We start from the raw sequence: 19812 nt of genomic DNA, 5'->3' as shown, positions 1-19812 counted from the left end.
CAACCCTTATAACACAGTCAGAGGTTTTGTTACCACAGGAGATTGTGGTTTTCTCAAATTCAAGCAGTCAGCTTTTGTTGAATAATTCTCATACACAAGCAAAAAAAAAAAAAAAAAAAGAGAGAAAGAAAAAAAAGGCCACAGACCAAGTTGCAGGTTTTCTACCTTCCTCTCTCCTCTTATCTTTCTGGCCAAAAATCGAAATGGAGGAACCACACACTACAGCAGGTTAAAGAAGAGGGCTGAGCAGCTACTTGTGTTTATTTGCTCCTCAGTGCTTTCTCCTACTGCAGTCCTAGAGAATTTTGACTAAATATTGGAGGAAAAAAAAAAAAAAAAAAAAAAAGCTTTAATCATGAATAATGAAATTCCAATTACAGTCTTTGAAACATTCAGTTCAAAAACATGTTCAGTTCTCCCTTCAGCTTGCTATTTAAGTAGGCCAACCCATGTCACCACAGTGGGCACACTGGACTGGATATGGAGTGATCAGCGCAAGCATAAAGACCAGTATTAACTACAAATTCCTCTGCTTTCAAGGAACTGTTTAGCTTAATGATTAAAACCTCATGAGTGCTTGAATTGTGTGAACACCTGTTAGCATACTCTGGAAGAGAAGGTATTTGCTTGCTTGTTTATTTGAAAACTCTAAAGTATATAGTAGATAAAGGAATTTTATTTGGTTTTCAGAAAGACAGTTTCGGGAGAAAAGTACAAAGCTCCAGTACAAAATCAGCACGTACTGTTTCACTGTTTAGCTTTTGTTCATGCAAGATTTCACTGTCCTGTAGGCGAGGTAGTCAGAACTGTAAGTACTGCACCTTTAAGTTTCCCACTGCTCTGCTCTTGTAGGTAGCTGTACTAATACCCCCGCACCCCTGCATATCAAGGAAGTCTGCATATTTAACCTGGAAAAAAAAAAAAAAAAAAAGAGGGAGAGGACCAAGATAATAAGAAACTAGGCTGCCTTCACAACCTCAGCACATGTATATTACTTTTTGCACAGATTTCTCAGAAATAAAACATAGTGCTCGCTGAAAGACTAGTCCCTCTTTGACAGTTATGTCCAGGCAATTTTCTGCCTAAAACTCATCATGCCTCTGGGTCTACTTTTCAAAATTTTCAAGAGATAACACCCCTCCCCCCACCAGGCATTTGCACCCCTGCTTTGGGAGGAGAAGAAAAAAAAAAAAAAAAGTTTAAAAAAAAAAACATACTACAAACTGTCACATGGCAGAGAACAAGCCAAGAAAATATCAGCCCAAAAGAGGCAAGTTTTGGAAAGCTGAAAAACAGAGTTACAATATGATTGCTTATATAATCTTAATTATAGAGGATGCTTCTTCCATAACCACAACGGCATACACATGGCCTACAACTACATGTTACAGAGAACAGTAGCTATTCCACTGGTTTCTCTCTGTGCCTAACCCTCTTCTTCCTGCATTTTACAGAGCAGAAGAAATTCATTTGCACCCTCTTCCCCCAAAATGAAAAGGTTAACTGTCATTCTAAGGAGAGACAAAAGTGTTATCGCTACTACAGAATGATATCAATCTAAATAACCCTCACACTCAGTAAATCAATAGGATTTTTCTGGTTGCATAAGAACAGCAGCCACACAGTGTTTGCACAGGGAAACAATCAATATGAATTTCATCCAAATACGGAACTGACAACAGCAGGGGATGTGACCTAAGGAAGGAGATGGGGGAGGGAAGGGGGCTACACAAGAGGAGAAAAGGAAAGCGTCAAAGGCGCTGGAGTCAGGAAAACCCTTCCAAGGTTTAGTGCCTCGGCGACCTCCATTCATATCTTGAGAAATGTCAGAAATCAGGAAATATTACTTCAGGTTGCATGCTTCTGTCCTGGCCTATCAAACACGCGGAGTAGTAACAGCAAATTACTGGAAACTGCACTTTGAACTTAGCCACTGGCAAGGATCCCAGGCAAACAGAAATGTAAAAGTTCCTTTCCTCCGTGGGGCCTCTTGTATGGGGGTGTCCCCATAGACGTTCAATAGCTGGTTGCAACAGGTTGGAATGAGGCCCTGAGCCAGAAAAACAAGCCCTGACCAGTATTATTTCCTACTGCCTATGTTGTTTATTAAAAAGATGTTTTGGCACATCGCTCCCAGCTTTGTTGGGCTATATTAGAGGTTTGAGTCCCATCGAGGAAAAACTGGCACCATTTTCACAAACTGTTTACTCCTCCTTTTCTTCCAGGATTCGGCCTCGTGCTTCCCTGTATGCATGACTATAGGTGTGACCTAAAGATATATTTGAAGAAGAATTAGAAACAGTCAGACTGGTCGCTAAGCAAAGACTCTGGATTTCCTGTGATTAGAGAGGTAATTAGCCTCTAAACTCCATCAATATTTCTAGCATAGACAGAAGAAACAACATTTTTCCACACATCTGGCTTCCCCACAACACTGTATTAAAAAATAAATAAATAAAAAAAGCTACACTGAAGTGCTCAGAATGGTAACTTGATGTTATTAACAACCCAGAGAGTGCCGAGTGAGTGCAGAAAGGCATTGTAGGTTTCCCCTTTCCGGAGGTGAAGTGATCAAAAGATTGGCCTCTTTACAGTCTGATATATTTCTGTCTAAGAAAACCCAATTTGCACAAGCAAATAAACTAGCTCATTATAAAACTAAGGGGTCAACCTGAGTCAGATAAACTCGAAAGTTAGACAGCTGAAGAAACAAACTTTTATTTAAGCCACAGCACAGGTGATCCTAGGAGGAAATGGTAAATCCCCGTAGATCCACAACTTCCACATTGGGCAATAGAGAGCAATGGGAACGGAGGTGTGGGTAGAGTATTTGCAATTTTCTGAAGGCATGCAGCTCACCACACACTTAATCAGGAACAACAAATTCCAATTTTGCATACAAACGGGCAAAAAGAGGCAAAACACCATCACATGTGGTAGTCACAGTGCAGTAAATCAGATGTTACTGCTCATACCCCACCATGTTTCTTGATCCTAGAAATAATTTTTTTTTTTTTTTTTTTTTTTTGAGAAAGAGAGAGTGGGCAGGATTTCCTCTTTTTCCTTCTCCTCTATCTGGGGGGAATGAGAGGAAATAAAATAAGCCTTGGTCTGCTCACTGCTTTAGGAGATTCAAAATGAAGAAAAAACAATAAAGGGATAATAGTAAGAAAATGGACCATAGCATTTGCCAGGTATTTAGTTTCTCCATTTGTGTGTTTTCCTTGGTTTGTGTCCCCCCTCACAACTGACACCAACTCCAACCTTAAGGATATCTACACATACCCCTCCCCACAATCATCCTAAAGTTTCATCTGATCCCTCCTCCTACCGACACACCAGCCCAGTGAGCAATGTACCCTCAGTCAGGTCCACAGCTGCTGAACACAAGTTCTATTTTTCTTTACTGCTGAAGGGAAAAAAAACATGATCACATCAGGACTTGTGAAAAGGAATGACCAAAACAAAAAAAAAAAAAAAAGGTTTAAACATCTTAACAGCTATCAAGAAAAAAAATCCAATAAGTTTAAATATAACCTTTCTAGAGGTCAATCAGAAATGTTTTATTGAGCTTTATGGAAGCTTGGTATGGAGTTCATTCTCAAAAGGAAGAAACTTATATAAGAAAACAGTACACTAAACCTCACAGATGTTTCAATAGAGGCTCCGGATCAATAAATCCTGTTCCCAATGAGACATGCAAAGGCACTTATAAAAATAGAGTGCTCATGACAGTTTCAGCCCATTATTATCTGTCATAAAGGCAGCACTATTTACTCCATTCTCTGAGCCTCTTTTTCTTTTTTTTCCAGTGACATTATACTGCAGGCTGCTACAAGAGTAGTTTTCCTGATTGTACTGTCTGCTGTGCAAATCTTATAATCATTGTTTAACATAAACCTGCCACATCTTCAGTGGGAGAAAGCAGTTTACTATGTATTAAGTTGAAATCTAATTTTGCTCTAAAAGTAATTCTGCATTTCTTCTTCACTTCCATAGTTAACACATGGGAAAAAAAATAATAATGTCTGAACTACCATAGATATGTCTGTACAAGAATAAGATCATTAGATCCTCAATCCGTGACACTAAATTTTATTCCTTGACACCATCTCAAGCAAAATGACGTCCTATTACCTAAATAAGGCTAAATATTTTGTACTGCCTGTACAGCAGAGGACAGAAAAGTTTTGACGTTTTATAAATAAATCAATGATTTGAAGCATTTGCTGGCTGTCTTGAATGTAAGGAACACTCTACAGCTGGTAGTAACATACCTCATATCAGGTGTTAACCATGCCAGAAACAGGTTCACTGTTTCTTCTGCATGTATTTGCTTCACATGCAGTAAGGAACTACATTTCAGAGCATGTTTTAGTACCTGTGTGCCATCCCAAATCTTTGATATGCCACGTGGTTATGGCATCTAATAGGCTTTCACTGAGAGCTGTGTCATCCATAAAGTTGGGCTAACAACTTTCCCATTACATACAAGCAAATTCTACTTTGTGGTGTTTTCCCAAGAACAGCTCTAAGTAGTTAATGCTGGTCTGGGCTTTGCTTGTTTTTAAACTTTATTAGCAGTTTGCACTAAGTGGCACGGGTTTATTGACAATAAAGCTATAAAGCAAAAACCAAAAGCTGAGTTATTCCCCTCGTGCTGAATTATGTATCTCACAGATCAGACCTGGAGCTGTGGGTGAGCAGGTTAAGTATTAGTAAACTGGAATTCAGTGAAGCACAGTTTTGCTGAAAAAAAAAAAAAAAAAAAAAAAAAAAAAAGAGAGAGAGAGAGAGTTGTAAAGCATTATCCACCTTCTGTACTGCTTGGACTTCACGGATCACTGAATTTATCCCAGGGAGTAATGTTAGATGTCAACACAAATTCTGCTGGTTAGCTCATTGCAACACATAGTAGTTGAAGTTACACCTGACACATCATCAAATGAGAAAATCCACTGAAGTTGGGAAGAAGGTTTGTTTTGGAGGATGAAAGAAGAAAAATTACCAGGGTGGGGAGGTTGGGTGGGGTTAGACACAATTTCAGAAACTGTATCATTAACCATTTTTCATTATTACAAGCACTGTTATGAGGGTACTGAGCTGTCATTTCTGTCAAAGAGACCATATGCATGCAAGCAAAATAATTGTTTTTCTCTTTTTCCCTACTTTTTCCCTTTAAAAAAAAAATCATGCTGATATTAAAAGGTCATAGGGGAGTGGGGACAACCAATATTAACTCAAGGGTTTGATAGAAGTTGCTCAGTCATGATGATTTTGTTGTACTCTCTCCCCTTACCCAATTCAGACTTGGAAGGACTCATTTTTTAATGCCACCTTAGTTTTCCCTCACCTTTTTGCATTTCTAGTAGTGATTATTCTAACATTTTTTGTATTTTGGAAGGTTTACAAGACTAAGGTATCCTTACCACCACCGCATTTCATTTCCTACCATCAAAACTAGTTTCAACTCGATGAAAATTGTACCTATTGCCTATGTTTTGGCTATATTTTCTCTTTTGTTTTGTTTCAGCACAATATATATATATATATATATATATATATACACATCACTTATCCCCTAATTTCCTGAATATGATATACATTTCCTCATTGAAGTCACATGGCAACACAGCCTTACTCTACAGCCACAGCAGCTTTGGTCTACCCTGCCAGAGGCATCAAGTTACCAGGAATGTCGAAGCACTTCGAAAGGAGGAGTGGGTTAGGGGGAGAAAGACAAATACTTTTAAGATCTGTCTCAGAGCAGCACGTGCTCTCTGGAAAAACACTGAAGTACGTAGCTGATTCTGCTTGCAGAGAGAATGAATGGAAAAACAAGGGGAATGGTGGTTTTGTATTCAGGGAATGGAAGTTTTCAGACAATATTTGTCAGTAGAGTTGACTGACAGTCTCCCCAGAACAAATATGGAAGAGCCATCCTAAATGCTGGAAGACTGCACACTGTAATAGCACAACCCATGCCACACCAGGCAGCTGGCTTCCCAATTATGTCACTTCTTATGCAAGGTCAAGGGATCAAATTCTGTTCTACCTTGCCCCAGTAAACAGATTACGAGTACCGTAACTTCACTGAGCTTGCTAGAGCTGTATCATAACCATAAAGGAGAACAGGAGAGACCAATTCCCTTTTGGAAGGAAACGTTCCCTTCTTCTCTAGCAGAAGAGCAGGCTCTGCACGGTTTGAAGCACACAGAGGAATGGAACAAGAACACAGTCAGAAGGAAAAATAAGCAGAGTGGGGGGAGTGAAGGGAGGGGGGAACATGTAAAAATCACAGCTGATCCCCTTTCTCCCATACACTAATACCTTGAGGAGTTCAAAGGTTTTCCATGCCTATGGCATTTAGCAATTATAATCGCACAGTAAAATACCTAAGGTTAATGAGTAACCTCTAAAGGAAGTTACTTCACATAATGACAGCAATTTCTCTGAACTAAATGTTAATAATCAGGCCTGTAATACGGTGAGAAGGAAATAGTGGGCAATTGGCAAATGGAACTCTGTTACCTAGTAACAAGTCCTTAAGGTATGAGCCTGAAAAATTTGAGCAGGCAAAACATTTCCAGGCAGGCAGAACAGCTTGGCAAACAGAAAGCATTCTGTAAAACCAGTGACTGTCCATGACATGGAAAGTGGAAGCAGGTGCAGCAAATTATTTTGCTAACAGGCAGGCTGAGGTAGAATTAGCTAATGGCAAAGTAAAGGAAACACCGCCGTGTAATCAGCACTAAGAGCAGGGCAACGAAGTTCACGTTACTCTGTGTAACCCATCAAGCAGCAGCACTGAGGATAAACTGGAATGCTGTCACTGGTGCTTATACTGCTCACATTTAGCACTCCTGCTCCTGTGCCTTTTTCCTGCCCACTGTGCTAGGAGCAGAGAGCTCTGCTGTGGCTTTGGGTGCAGCCGTATGCGGTGCTGTCAGCGCAGTGCTGCTGAGTCAGCCACAACACCCCTGGCTGCCAGGCTGTGGAAACCATTGCAGAAGGGGTTTCAACACTTTACCTATTAATTGGGCAATAAGTGCTCTGATCCTGGTCAGGATTATTGTGGTTTGCGATGAGGAAGAGCATCAGGATGATTGTCACACTCTCACACACAAAACAGGATGTCCCAAATGCTCCTTTATAGCGATAAGCATACTGGCAAAGTTGTCTTGCAAATCCATCTCCTCTCAGACACAGTTAAGGAAACCACATATCCTCATTTTCCACCTCAAAATCTTTTGGTAAAGCATAGGAACTCCGCGGAAAAGAGAACTTTGTCAACCTCCTTCATGCATATTTTTGTGATAAGCAAATACCACATTTTATCTCAAGCTGGACAAACCAGCTCTTCACAGAATAGTACCAAATCCCATGTAAACCACAACTAAAAAAAAAAAAAAAACTACTACAGCAGCTGGGCTCTCACAAAGCTAGCCCTTCATCCGTCCTTTGCAGATATGCTCAGAAGTGGGCACAGAACCATCCAAACGCTGGGATGTGTATAGTCACTTTTGACTCTTGATTACTATCCCTGATTAAAGCATCATGAGCAAACAGGATAATGAAGGAGGCTTCATCCAACCTTACCTCATAATGTAGAGAATGCTTATTTCCAGAAGAAATTAATTTTATCTATTAAAAAGAAGCTATGGAACTAGGAGGTAGTCTCATTTTCAGCCCCTATGTCCTAGCTGAAAGTTTTATCTAACATTTACTGGGAAAGAAAGTCTGTTTGGAGTTACTGGCCAGGTTGGTACACCCTTATATAACTTTGTTGACAGCAAATGTTTCTAGAAAGTGCTGTGATAATGGTAATATGGCTAAAGCCTCTGCACAGAAGCATACAGGAGCTATTTTCTTTTGTAAGAGGAAAAAAGGTATTTATTCCTGACTGAGACTGTTGATTCATTTACAATCAGCAAGTGTGGCCGATTTGTTTATTTGCTTGTTTTAGTAAAAATCCAATCAAAATTGGCCTCACCATGTTTTCTTGGTGAAAGAAAATCCTGTTCCTGATTTTCTCCTTATCTTAAAAGCAAACAAGGAAATTTGATTTTAAGTTGTGATGTTAATGCAAAGGTAAATTTGATTTTTAAAATCCACAAAGGCCAGGAAATTCACAGTTAAACTTAGTTCTAGTCTGCGAGCAAAAACAGTATTTTCATTTCATGATCACAAGTCTGAAAAATATAGCACTGGTTAGTGCTCCCATGTTAATATAAACTGAGGTTTGAGACAATCTCTGAAGGAGATGACTGGAAAAGGAAGCCACGGTGAAGCCAGGTCATTAACAGAAGAACTGGAGGACAGGACCCTTCTTCTTTTGGTGATGCACTGTAGGTTACAGCGGCCTATTTCAGCAAATTTCCTTGAAAAAGAAATTTTTCCTTTACTTGAAAAGAGATGATATTCTACAGGCTAAAGTTAGGCAACAAGATGGAGCTAAGTATTTAAATAATCCTGACACTGAAAATCTAGGATCAATCTGAAATTCAAGTCCCTCTCTAAGAGCATTTCTAAGGAGCAAATACCTGTTTAGCCTTCAAGTGCTATGTTTACCCCACTTGCCCTTGATCAATCTGATCTAACTTCATTGGATTGAAATACCCAAATCCACTGTGTCTCCCCTTCATCATATTTGGAATCACAAGAAAGCTAGATAGAAACAACCAAAGAAAAACATCCTCAGCAAAAATCACATAAAAATTATGAAATTATTTTGCTGGCACACAACGCAAAGGAAGACCAAGTTCATTGAACACTAAGTTCTAACCAGGTATCCATTCTTGGAAGGAGAGTACATTTGCTCCTTATAACTTAGAAGTATAATCCTAAATCATAAAGCTATAGGCACAGCAACACAGACTGCTAATAAACATGGGCCAAGTCTAATGCAGCGTAGCAATGTTTCTTCTAATACTTGCACAGGTTCACCTTGTTACTTTACCCTAAGTCAACAAGCCATATCACGAGTATGAGGAGGACGGTAATTGGTGAAAAAAAGCACTAGTCACCAAGAGCACACAGGTAAAATATCAGCTACAAAACCATAGAATTATACATACAGAAATAATTACAGATTTGGCAGTTGCTGTTGTTCAGATATCTAACTCCAGGAACAGAGAAGCTGACTGCTTTTCAGGAACAGCCAAGTTCCTTCTGCCCCTTTACAGCACCCAAAACCAGAAGCAAGCAGAATTTCAGGGCACTTTCTACCTTGTTCCAACAGAAGCCAATATTCAGCATTGCACTCTTTGGATATTTGCTTTCAAGAAAGTCAAGGGAATGGGCAAGAATAAGGTGGGTCTCACATGGCCCATGAGCATGCAGTGTACTTCACGTGCCAAGGCAACACTGAGGCAGCTGGCAGCAAGGCCAGGCTGGCACAGGGGCTACTGGGCAATCAGAGCCCATGCAAAGAAGCAAGACAGCAGAAGCTACCTAAGCCAGTGCCACTAGGTCATCTTGGGACATGGCTACATACACAGCTTTGTTCCTTTCCATTATGGATGGAGCAAGGAAGCTCCTGCGGAGCTGCTGGCAACACCACCTGCGAGCTGTTCCTGGAAGAAACAGAGAAACACTCTGAGGTGTGCAGTTTGTAGCATGAGGCGTCTGGCAACATCTTGACTTTGGCAGGCTGCTTGTAAGGTCAGGAAAGCTGGCTGCCCCTCACCTAGAGGCTCACCAAGGACAGGCTGAAGCAGCTGAGGGGCACTGGCTGCAGATATTCTCACTTTCATTTGCCATGGTTAAATTCATAAGACGTGTAGCCATTCAGAAAGTTCAGTCATTGATTTTTTTTATTTTTTTTTTTACAACGACCAAAAGCTGCTGCTAAAAACCTTTCCTCCCTATAGTATGTACCATCAAAAATTTCACTCTGTAGGCTGACAGTAAAGATGTTCCAAGCAAACTCAACAACAAACTCCTGCCATACACCTCAGCCTAATCCTGCCTTTGCATACACTGCTCTTATAGTAGAAGAACCTCACTGACAATCAATCTCAAGCGACCCCTTTTACACTTCTGCTAGAAAGATCAGAAGAAGGAAGCCTCGTGACTTATAATCCATAGTTAAAACTGCAAGAGCATAAAGACAAGTTATCTGACAGAATGAAAGTTAAATAAATACAGGTGCCTTGTGGTTGCTACTTGCTGATCTGGCAACAGTTGTTAGTCATTTCATCAGAAGGCCCATCTGCAAGGATCTGAGAGTCAAACGCTTTGATTGCCTGCCCTTTATGTTGTCTGGCTCCTCTTCACTCAGCCTCAAGCACCAATGAAGACTTAGGGTAGTAACAGAAACCTATCCAAGCCATGCTGTTTTGCAGATGTTTAAAAGATAAATGCACAAACTGTGAAGGAGCTCACACAATACATGGCAGACATTGTGATTAACTGTCCTAACTAGAAGTCATAGACTATAGGCTCTCCTAGCGTGTGTTTTGGCTTTTAAGAAAGGAAGTTAGTAATGGGGTTTTCTGCAAGTGTCTGTCATTGGGATAATTTAGAGGCAGCTCAGCCCACTGCTCGGCAGTGGGTGAAGGCTGCACTGTCCTGGTACAGAGGCAGTTGCAGTGCTGGGAGAAGTGGGAATCAGATCCCTTTCAGAAAGACGTTATGAGGACCCCGGGAAGCTGCAGCCACCACTGGGCTCAAGTCAGTTTCTGGGGAGCAGCTCCACAGTCACTCCACAGCTTCAAAGGCATTCCTTCTCCTTGTTTCAGTCTGCTCAGTGGCCTGGATACCAGGGTCAGGCACACAGCCCTGGGTTCAGCCTTTTGGGAATTACAAGGGGAATGAACAACGGGCAACAAGCAGAGCGTGAGGTGACACTTGGGACTCTCTTCACAGCATGCTCAGGCTTGGAGTTTTTTCAGAAAGCCAGGCAATGCAATGGTTATTTCTTCACAACCTTAAAATCCAGGACAATGCTGTGCTAAAAAATTTTGTGCCAAAAAAGTAAAACCATCACATTCATAAAGTACCTCCACAAGTCCAGCAGTGAAACGGCCCCATGCAGTGCATGGCTTACACACGGGAAAAGGTCACATCCACACATGCAACTTAGATGCTTGCTGTTGAACTTCTGTCTCTCAGATTTCCTGTACTGAACAATATAGGACAGCCCCAGACACACATTAAGCATTGCAAGAAGCGTTGGCACAAACTGACAAAACCCAAAAGAAATTCAAATTCAAGGCTGAAGCGCTTTTCTTACCTCATCCCATTGTACTTACTTATTTCAGCACATAATTGCTAACATCCTTCATTGATCTGAAATTCCTGTGGATACAATAAGACCAGCCACGGATGGATGCTAGCTTTCACTTTGAGTTTATGTGCCTTTGTTACAGCCCCTAGGATCAAAATGTATAAAGCTTTCAAAGTGTCAGTGACCTAAATACGTTTCTGAAAGCCGTGAGTGTGTTTGTGGGCACCCCTCATGATGCATGCAGCCCATTTCCTGCAACCACACCAAAAGCTTTAGGCTCCCCTGCACACAACAGCTCCTCTTCCCAGACCCATTTATTTGTCCTTTTTCCACTTACAGTCATAAAATTATTTTCTCTTCCTTCTGAGCTCCACATTAGCTATGATTAACTGCCACAGGACATCCCACCTCTAAACTCTTTATGCAGCTCTATCTGAGGAGTTTGGTGTCAAGAAGTTTTATTATCCTGAGACAGGGGACAGATGTACATCTGATTTTATTTTTTTTTATTTTTTCATATATATAACTCCCAAGGCAAAAGGGAGACACTGAGATTACTGTATCATACAAGAGCATAATGGAATAGTACTGTTGTATAAAAAAGAAGAGCAAATTGGGAGATGCATACAAAAGTTTTCACATATACTTTCCATCAGCAAGAGGAAAGATGTAGTATATCCCACACCTTCAAAAAAAAAAAAAAAAAAAAAAAAAAAAAAGGACCAGCATACTATTTTTCTATTTCAGTAGCACACGTTTTAAATTCTGTTGTAGTGCAAGTTATTTAAACTCATTTACAAAACACTCTCCAAGAAGGATGTTATGGTTATTTCTAATGGCCCAGTAGATATATATGACCTATCTGGATGTGTTTGAAAATGTTGAACTTTATGTACTAAGAGCATATCACACTGAAGACGGAAAAAAATATTTTAAGGTTTTTATGTCACTTTCCAAGAACAACTCAGAAGACATTAGTGAAAACCACACAAAAATGATGGTCTTGGGTTTGCCTAAGAACAACAGGATCTGGAGGAGAAAGGGGCAGGAAAGCCATGTGGATACAAGAGGTCCTTCAAATAACCAATCAGGAAGGACAATTTCTGTATGTAGTATCAATACGTTTTGTTGAGATGGACGTTTTTAGTGCACAAACGTGACCACATATCTAGCAAATCTATTATACAGATAATAGAATAGATTCTGGATATCTATATATCTATCTATTATAAAACCAAACCAGACCAAATTTTCAAGGAAATTGAGAGAACCTCATTTTAAATAGCTGCTCACCCTATCCATCCCCCAGAATCAATCTTTATGCTATGCAAAATACATTAAGATTTGGGTATTTTAAAATAGTCATCTAAACCTAAACTTACCTAAACCATGACAGCCCCTACTGTGGGCTGAATTGCAGCAAAAGCACAGGTTTATTCCAGAACTAGTTTCTGGGGTTTCATGGAGACTATTTAAGCATTCACCTCAATCCCCATTTGGTTTTGAAGTATTATTTACCGAGACACCAGACTCCTCTTCTAAACACAGCTTCGTTAAAACTGCCATTTCCTTTTTTTTGCATTGACACATTTTGGGAGAGGGACACAGCTCAGATCCAGGCTTCCTCATGGCTAAGTGCACTCAGCAGCAGCCAGGAAAATGGGTCAGTGACTGACAGACCACTGACCCTACTCCAGGCTGAAACACAGGATGTGTCCTAATGCTCGGGGAACCAGAGGGTTTGTTTGCTGTCAGGGAGGTGAGGGTTATCAGCATGGCTCTGAGCCCTTCTCCAGGGAGCGGAAACACCCCCAACCTGCAGTTTGGGGCGTTTGTGACCATAGGAAATGCTCCAGAGCCCTGGACGGTCTCTCCCTGCTCCTTCCCACAAGGCTATAATAACACGTATATAACCTTCTTAACTACCCATAGAGTAACTTGGATGAAGGCCTCAGCTGCATCCCCCATTTGGGAACACACACACACACAAACCCAGGGACACCACCCTCCCCCCACAGCGCTGGTTGGAGATGTCCCTCAGGTGTCGCTGCCAGACCTGACGGGGCCCCCACGTGCCCACAAATCACTGTGATGCGGGAAGTGCACCCCCCACCACCACAGCCCTCTCAGCCATTTCTGAGGGACACCACTACCATGCTCTTGGCACAAAGGCAGAGCCACAAGCAGACGTGAAGGGCTTTTTGAGGTTCATGACAGCATTAAATCCAAAATCCTGAAAGGAACAATCTCCATGCAAGGCAGCAGTTTTATGGGAGATGTTGGCAGTTATCATCTTTCCTCCCTTGTTCCCTTCTTCTCCCTCCTCATTCTGCCCCAAACCCATCCCCCTACCACTCCACTTCCCCAAAAAAGAACCAAGTTTCACACACACATGCAGCAAAAATTCAGGGCACTCTGAAGACGATGTTTTGACAGCGTAGTACATTTTCCCTTTTGTAAATTCTTGTTGAGTCCTGCCTGGGAAAGTGATATATGGACAGAAAAAGACCCTCACCCTCAAACCTAATTAGAAGATTAGATGCCTTCACTGTTCAGCAGGGTTTTGAGAGGACAGAAGCCCAAGGCAGCTGGATGGGAATATGAACCATACCATGCTCCAGCAGCTTTCTCGTATTCTTCCTGTGACCAAGATCCATCTGTTTATCATCAGCTGCAATACAGTCTGAGACAAAGTGCATTGTTAATAGGGTGTGTTTGAGAGAAAAGTCACAAGGAAGTGCCCAAAACTAAGTGATTTCTGAAAGTAATAGTTACAGAGCATATAACAGCATATAACACAGTAGCACTGCTCTAATGGATATTTTTCTTCAGTCATCGCCATTAACTGTGTGTTTTTGCTGGCAAGGTTAAAAAAAACAGAAGTGGCAAAGCACCTTCTCTAGTTAAGAGACACTAATTCTTAGCACGTTTTAAGGTTTGTAAAATATGATACATGACCATAGCTGCAAAATAATAATGATATTTAAGAACAGAGTAAGCATTCAATTGAAGATGTTATCTTCCTTCTAGAGGACTATGGAGATATTGGACCCCTACAAAGACTTCAAACCTGTTAATTACTTTATCCTTTTAACAGGTAAAAAGTGAAATAACTGCACAGAAATTAATATTTGTGGAACTATAAAAACATACATGCATACACATGTACACCAAAATAAATGGTTAAAAACTCATAAAACATGGCACAACCAGGCCCATGCATGCTCAAGTATTTGGAAAACTTGAATTCTCTTTTCTTTCTTTTTTCTTGTGAAGAAAATTGGAGTTGCAATAGAGCATCAGAACAATAGTTCCTTTTGTCTATAAGCTTGTCTACAACGGTAACCCAGGCCAGTGTTTCAGAGTATGGTTATTATTCCTCAATGAAGTATCAATGTACTATCGTAGGTGTAAGGTACTAATTCCAAGGTATTAATTAGTTTGAAAGATCCTTCACCTCCCAACTCAAGTTCCTCTGTCTCTAGAATATTAATATGAAGGTATGTCTGACTAACCCTTACTATTACTCAGTAGCTAGAGATAATGATTTTAGGCCACAATCCTACTCTATCTATTCGTTACTGTATGAACAGGAGAAAGAACCACAAGATCACACCACTGGACTTCGCTGAAGCACTGTGAAAATGCACCTGAACAGATTCCACCGAGGGATGCCCCACTCTCAGATATTGCCCCACAGCCTGGATATCAGATTCTCTGCTGCTGAAAAACAAAACATCTCAGAAGTAGAACAATTTCTACATGAAGAAGTCAAAAAGTCAAGGTCTATCTCAAAAATATATATATATATTTATATATATATATGTTATATAGTACGTCATACACTATATAACATGTTTATAATATAGTATGTTATTATATAAATATATGTCAGAGTTCTTCCTGTGGTCACCGATCTGCACATGGCTATTGCCTTCCTATTAAATGTAGTGGGTGCACATTACTTCATGGAGCAAAAAGCTGGACACCAGGGAAGTAGAAGCATGTTAACAGGGAGACTAAAGCACAGAAAATGCTATCTAACCTGCAGGAGGGCTTAAGTCAGCTCTCCCTGAAAGCTCTAGCTCAGGAATAGAGACATCTTGCAAGTGACACACCCTTTAGTTTAAATCAAAAGTTATAGGGTGGATTTTTTTCCCTGTTGCCCTTGTTTCAGCTTTCAGAAATTTAACTACTTTCTATGCTATCAAAGCATTCATTCATCATTTTGATTTTTTGCCTCTCCCATTGTAAATGCTATTCTGACTACATTTTACTAACTTCTGTACAGTTGCTCTTCCTAGCAGACTCACCAAAGGTTGTCTGGAGGAAGGTAGACATTGGAGTAAATCATGCAAGTTATTTCATTTGATACCAGAGATCTTATACGCGTGTTTATTTTATAAAATAAAAACTCAATTTTTTATGAAAGAGAACTACTAAAAATAACTGTTTTCCTTTTCTATATGTACATACAAATGAAAGATGGATTTGTGTGCTAGTAGAAGCTTGAATATCTGAGTTGAAAGTCAGGATAGAAATAAAAGCTCGGACTGGATCTTTTCCAACAGGACCTAAACCCGGAAGAATTACACTAGTCTTGTGATACAGAAAGAAGTTATATAATACTTGCCATTCCCTTTCAGTAGTTTCTACAGATTACTTCAGTTTGCTCTATGGACACGTTCTGTATGCAAGGCGATCTACTTTCCAGGTTCATTTATTACTGGAAGAGATGACCCCAGCATAAGAGTCACTTTATTTCCTAAATTCACAGAACCTAAAGCTAAACGAGTCTCTTGCATCACTTAAGATCACATGGTCTGTGCAGCATGCCATTCAATCTCTGTTCATCCCCACAGTTTGTTTGGTTTAAGCAACTCTTTCAAACAGGCATGCAGTGCTGATCTGAGTATTTCAAGATACTGGGTGTCACTTTGTTTGGTAGTTTATCACTTTGCTTGGTAGTTATCAAACCTCCCTGGTAAAGATACGTGCCTAACCTCTGAGATTTTTTTGTTTCAAGTTCAGCCTTTTCCTGCTAAAGTACAGAGCCCTTATGTACCTATTTCCTCTCCACAACAGTGCTTAAGCACCGTAATCAAGTCATTCCTCAACCTTTTTTGTGATAAGCTAAATAGATGGAATTCTTGATCTCCTTCCCTCACACAAAACTCAAGCTTGAAAGCTGGCTTGAAGGCTTTCTTGCACTCTTCAGTCTGTTAGCATCTACTTAAAAGCACAGGCAGGCAGAGTGTGCTGTATTCCAGTGCCAGTCTCACCAAGGCTGTATACAACCCACTTCACTGTTGTGTTGTTCATACATCAAAGGTTAGATTAACTCTTTCATCCCTTCTGAGCTCCAAATCATTTCCCAGATACTTTTCGTGAGATACAGCTCCTGTTCAGGAGTCAAAACCTCAGCTTTTCGCTCCTAGGGGAATAACTCTGCATTTGAGTACAGTAAGGAGCATTTTGCCTGAATGGGAGCAACTCCTTAAGCTATCCACATCACCCTGCAGGACAGTGGTCCCCGTGCTGTTGCCTTCCTTTCTCCTGCAGGCTCTTCTCACAGACCCAAAGGGAGGCCAAGGCTTACAGCACACAGGTTATGGCTAACCAAGGGAGAAAGTGACCCCCAAGCATGCTGCAGTATAGACTATCTCCACAGTCAGCAGAGAAGTAGACCTCTTTTTCTATAAAGAGGTAAATAACAGGTTTAGCATTTCTTCACAAGCCTTAGTCCCTACCTATTAGTCACAGACCCCATTAAAAGCACGATATGAAGGAGAAGAAAGATGCCACCTCACCCCAACGAACTTGTGAAGGCATGAATCTGACCCAAGACATATCAGTCACTTGTATTTGTCTGTAGTTTTCTAATAAGCAAGGAATCTTCCTCACATCTTCCGTAGCAGCAGTACAATACTGTACAGATGTAATACTGCCAAGAAAGAGGCTTTGAGTTTTCTTGCAATGAGTTTTGCCATTTTAAAAAAGAGCAAAATAGACAGCAGTGTCCTGCTTCAGTGAGGCGACACACAAGGAGCTCTAACAGTGTGCCTGGTCTCGCAGCAGGCCTTATTCATGCAAACAGGCTCATTAGCTTAGTCAGGATGTGTCACAGGATGAAGCACAACTGAAGAAGCCAGGGCACTGTCAGTAAGCACTGGTAGCCTTTTGTGGTGAGGGAGTTGAAGAGAAAGGGAAAAGGGAGGAGAAGTCAGTCACTTCGTGAAGCAAAAAGGTTGCCCAAACCCTGTTCACTTGCTTGGGTTGATTATTCTGGCTCAAACTCCAAAGTGAGTTATAGCTACCCAGAAACAAATCCCAGCTGCAGACAAAGAGAATTCCCTGTTCATTTTATGAAAGGCGTTTAATTGGGGCTTATTTTTAAACAGACCACCTTTCACATCCCATTGCAGCAAGCCTGACACTTTTCCCTTCAGCTTCCACTTGAATTGCCACTGAAGCCACCATTAAATGGCAACGTACTTCAGATTAAAGGAAATAATCCCTGATTTACTTTGTATTGCAGATGACTTCTGGAGGAAAGGCACATTCTGCCAGCTGTTTCCATTTCATTGTGCTTTTTTGTTTTTGAAAGAAGAACATTTGTTTTCAATTTGTCTATAAATAATAGAGGAAAACACAGCTGAGGGGCCCAGTGTGATTTTTATAGAAAGTTCATTTTTAGAAATCTGATAAGCTTATAACCACATATGTTTGAAATCAGGGTAATATAAAATACAGAAACTTTAAAAAAACTACTTGTCAAGCAATCTAATATTTATTTTATCTAGCACTTAGCAGCATTTGTCAAATATCATGTGTTGGAGGAAACTTTGGACCTAGATTCTGCAAGCACCGGGAAATATCCTGCAGATCTTCAGCAAGGTACTGACCCAGAAGACTCCCCAACCCAGAAGATACTTAACATGTGAGTAGCCCCTGCAGAGCCAAAAGGTTTGCTTGCCTGGACAGTGTTTGAGCATGATGCCATGCCACAACAGACGGCTTTTGCCTGCTCTTTTGAGAAACAAATGGAGACAGAGCTTGAACTGCTAATCAGGTTATCTGCCACCAACTGCCTGCTGAGACAGTCCTCAAAGTTACAGGTCCTCCACCTGGAGGATGGAATTAGTAGAATAGGATTTAACCCTCCTGAAGTCAAAATAGTTGGAGGTTTTCCCTATCTTGAGAGTGATCTCACAAGCCAGCATAGGAATTACTTAACTCATGTTTATCAAAATGAGTCATGAAAGCCATGGACTACACCTTGATTTTACTCAAACCGCTTTGGTACAGACCAGACAGATTACCAATGCTATAGGTGATATCTGTTCCTCAACCCTACAGCCAGAGGTCAATCTATTTTCAGATGAAAAGCCTAAATCCTGATGACAGCCAGAGCACAACAGCAAGCCAACTAGTCCCCCTATTTTATCTATAAAACCTGTATCAAAATAAAAACGTCAAGAGGAGAAGAGTTATGCCGTCATTGTACCAAGAGAAAATTCCCCAACCTGAAGAACTTCACTTGACCATTCAGTATGATTTCTGATTTATAGTAGATTGATGTACTATATTCTAATACAAGGAGAATGGGGCAAAAGGGGGAGAAGGACAGAGATGAATCTCTGATGTAATAGCATGCCTTAGAATATTAAGGTCTCTCTTCACAGTCCTAGTACTATAAAAATTGTTTGTGATCCTAGTTTGTCCTCTGTTTTGCTTAAATATAATCACTTTGTGGCGTGCCCATGCCATTTAACTGATATTCTGTTAAGCTGTTCTTCATAATGCAATGTTGAAGAACATTTTAGGTCTGACTCAAATAGTTAACCTGAGTAGCTGAAGCCACTGGAAATGCTGTTCTTGGAGAAAGGCAGTTTTCTGCTTGCATCATGGCTTGTGAAAGCTACAGGAAACCATTAATAAACAGAAAGGTTTTATTACAGAGTCTCTGGCTGCTACCTCATAACATTTCCACAAAATCAGAAAACCCAGCCTGTTTCTATCAGCACAGTACCTGGAAAAGATACAACATGTAGCCTAGAGAAGCTCCTAAACCTTCATAGGAGAGGTTGCATTTCCTATACAAGGACGGATGCTCTGCGTTAAAGGAGAAGCTGGACTTCTGGGAAGTTTCCTGTGGAAGATTTGAGGTCAAAAAGGAAGGTCACCTTGCATCAGACCAGCTGGCTGGAGCCATCTGTCCCCTGTGGGGAAACCTCCTAAGAGCTTATCGGAATGACCAGGCGGCAAAAAAAGGAGACTACTGAGGGGCTCAGGGAACTACAGCAATCATCTCTGTCCTTTAATCAGTGTCAAATCCCTTCCCGTAAGAGCAATCACCGGTACAGAGGTGATTATTAGGGGCCTAAGGGGAAGAAAATGGGGGTAGTGGCCACTGCCACCCCGATTGGTAAGGCAAGCCCTGCTTACATGCCTCTGAGAATTGCTTCCTCTTCTGCTTTTGTCTAGGTAACAAAGAGGCGTTATTTCCCAAAGTTTTAGTGAGCCCGTAGCCACCTAGCACACACAGCAAAGGTGTCTGTTCTTTCCCTACAGCCCTTGTA

Source organism: Anas acuta, chromosome 4 (genome assembly GCF_963932015.1).
Source record: "Anas acuta chromosome 4, bAnaAcu1.1, whole genome shotgun sequence".
NCBI lineage: Eukaryota > Metazoa > Chordata > Aves > Anseriformes > Anatidae > Anas > Anas acuta.
This window is presented reverse-complemented; position numbering follows the sequence as displayed.